Source organism: Pteropus vampyrus, unplaced genomic scaffold, assembly GCF_000151845.1.
Source record: "Pteropus vampyrus isolate Shadow unplaced genomic scaffold, Pvam_2.0 Scaffold118, whole genome shotgun sequence".
Lineage (NCBI taxonomy): Eukaryota > Metazoa > Chordata > Mammalia > Chiroptera > Pteropodidae > Pteropus > Pteropus vampyrus.
This window is the reverse complement of record NW_011888899.1, coordinates 960,110-963,166: the sequence shown is the minus strand read 5'-3', so window position 1 is coordinate 963,166 and position 3,057 is coordinate 960,110.

Here is a 3,057-nt window from a genome sequence, read left to right as displayed (position 1 = left end):
TTTTTTTTTTCTTTTCTGCAATAGCCCTGCTCTAAAGCAACGCACGACCACACGTTTACAAACCAGTTCGGCTACAGAAGAATCCCAAAGCCCTGTCGTTGAAGCGAATAGTCATCCCTTGGCTTACCTTTTACACACATCTCGATATTCGAAGTGTTTCATGTTCGCAGCTTATACCTGCGTTGAAATGGCATCCATGGATGATACAGGTATTTTTTAAAAACTGTGAATAACTAATTGTAAAACGTAAGTCATGAGAATTTATTGTTGATTCCCAATAGGAATTTACTTGCACTAGATATTTTAACTGAAACCACTTTTGAAAGCAGGTTTTGCTCCTTACGCTCTTTTGAAAGAGAGCCCCACACACTGATTTTCTCATTTTATTACTTGGGGTATAAAAATGAAAAATCCGAAAGCTTCCTTACATTCTGGGATTCTGCTGGGCACATCCACTGGTGAAAGTTGGTAGAAAGAAAAAATCGCACGCAATCATTCTTGTTTTACCTTTCAGAAGAAAGCCTCTTTGTAAAAATTATAATTTCTGAATAGGAGGCTATGAGAAGTTGGTTCAGGTGGGAGTTTAACTGACAGTTCTTGATTCACTTGTTATTGGGAAAAATAAGGTGCATGTCACACGTGGGGAGTTGGAGCGTGCACGCAGGGCAGGAAGCCGTTACTGAGAGAGCCCATCACCGCGATGGAGCCCAGGTCACTCCCAGTGGCCCTTCGCTGGTGTCCTGGAGGAAAGGGAAAGACCGGCTGTGGCATTGGTTGAAATCAGACAGTCTCAAGAAGCCAACGGTCTGAAAAAAAGGTCACGAGCATCTTTCGGTGGAATAGAGTTCATGTTTCCCTTGGAGTCTGGAGTGGATGTAGTAGTCTACCAGGGCTGCCGAGAGAGAGCAAGTTCCACAGAGTGGTGGCTTGAACAATGGATATGTGTTGCCTCTCAGTTCTGGAGGCTAGAAGTCCAAGACCAAGGTGTTAGCAGGTCCGTCCTCCCTCTGAAGGAATTGGGGAAGGCTCCCCTGGCTTCCCATGCTTTGCTGGCCATCTTTGCCATCTCTTGGCTTCTGAAAGCATCGCCCCATCTCTGCCTTCATCCTCTCATGGCCTTCTCCCTGTGCGTCTGATTGTCCGTCTGTCCCCAAGTCTTCCCTTTATATAAGGACACACTGGATCAGGGCTTGCCCTAGAGACCTCATCTGAACGTGGTCATCTACAAACACTCTATTTCTAAGTAATTTGTCCACCCGTGCATAAGCGTATCAGTATGTGTTCTTCCCACAGGATTTCCGTGAGCGGAGGTACGTTGACTCCAAAATACGCCTGTGGCAAATCGGGCAGCAAGAATCTAACCCATGACTATTGTACCAACAAAACAATTTACAGAGAGTCAGCGTCCAAGGCCTGCAGCAGCCCCGACAACCTTTTAAGAAGGGAGAACAGTCAGGAAGCCTCAGAACGCTCAGAAAATTGAAACGCTGCGGACAGCATTGAAAAGCAAAGAAATAAATACCTGGCTCCGGTTAACAGCATGGGCTGTCGCGTTTTCCCGTCAGGTAGCTGCAGATGTTGGGGGCGAAATGCATGAGATCTTCCACGGAAATGCCACTCCCACATGGCAGTGTCTGCAGTGAGCAAGAAATTGAAATCGGGGAGGAGAGGTCCATCGGAAATCTTCTACGTGAAAAATGTTTTTTTGCGAGTTTGATATCCTGTGTTTGAGTCTCCAATGACAACAATAAATGAAGAGTTTGGTTCCTTTTGGGGTTGTAGGGGTAAGAGATGAAGACAGCCCCTCTCTGGGGTCCAGTCACTGAGAAAATAGAGATCGGGTCGGATTGTCACAAACCAACACCCAAAGCCAGCCCCTCACCCCCACTTTTCAAGACAGTTAGTCAACTGGTGGCCGACATATGTAACAGAGTAACGTTTTTTGCTTCCTGTTGATGAACTATCCCTCGTAAGGATCTTAACAAGTCTACATTAATTAATCCGCCTGGATGGCTCCCCGAACATTTAACTTCTATCAGCATCTGTCACCCTGGCGAGACCAGGTAGCAGCTGTAGCAGCCGCCACATTTTGAAACAACAGCATTTCAATAAAAATACCTTGATCGAAAATTTTATATCAATTTTGAGATTTCTAAGCATTGTCAATCCAAGGTCAGTAATAACTTAGGGAAACCATCAGAGTCCTAAACTACAGTCTCAGCAACTCGAAAGAGATGACATGATGCATCTCAACAATTTTTGAGGAAAAAATAGAAGTTAGACCCTTTTGGAACAATTTAACACACAAATAAAAATATCTCCTAAGATATTTGTTTTGTCTTTCTTTTTTTTCTTTTTTTTTTTTTTTCAGTTGAGGTATAACGTACAGAGAGCACAGTGCCAGATCTTAAGGGTTGAGCTACCAAAACCCTTTATAACATTAGCTCTCAGGCTCGAAGCAAGATCTGATGACCACATGACTGCGGCTGCCAACAGCGCACTAGCGATCACAGCCAGTGCTATAAGCTTTGCAATGTATCCTAATTCGTTTTTAAATACTTCGTCTTTCCACCTATTTGGCCCACATGTGTCTCTATTTTCATTAGCATATGAATCATAGCTATTTTGAAGACTTTTTCCAGCTCACTCCAATACCTGGATAACCTGTGTCTTCTTCCATTGACTTGTTGATCTTTTTGCTTATCAGCTGCGTTTCTTGTTTCTTCTTACGTCGGGTAATTTTTTTATCATATGCCAGACATTGTGGAAAATATCGTAGAGTTTCTGAATTATGTTATCTTCTCTTGAAACATGTCTTTTCAAATATTGCTGATTAATATCTCATCATCGAGAAGCTAAAAGCATGGCTCTGTCCTACGGGCAGGATATTTAGCTTGTTACTTATTTTGAGCCCATATTCTTGTTATTTATCCTCTGGTAATATTAAAAGTTTAAAATTGTCGTCTAATATATCAAAGTAATTGTGCAGAATAGCTTGGAAAGAATGCAGGGCTGTTCTTTAAAATATTTCATTTTTAAACTATTCTAAGGCACTGC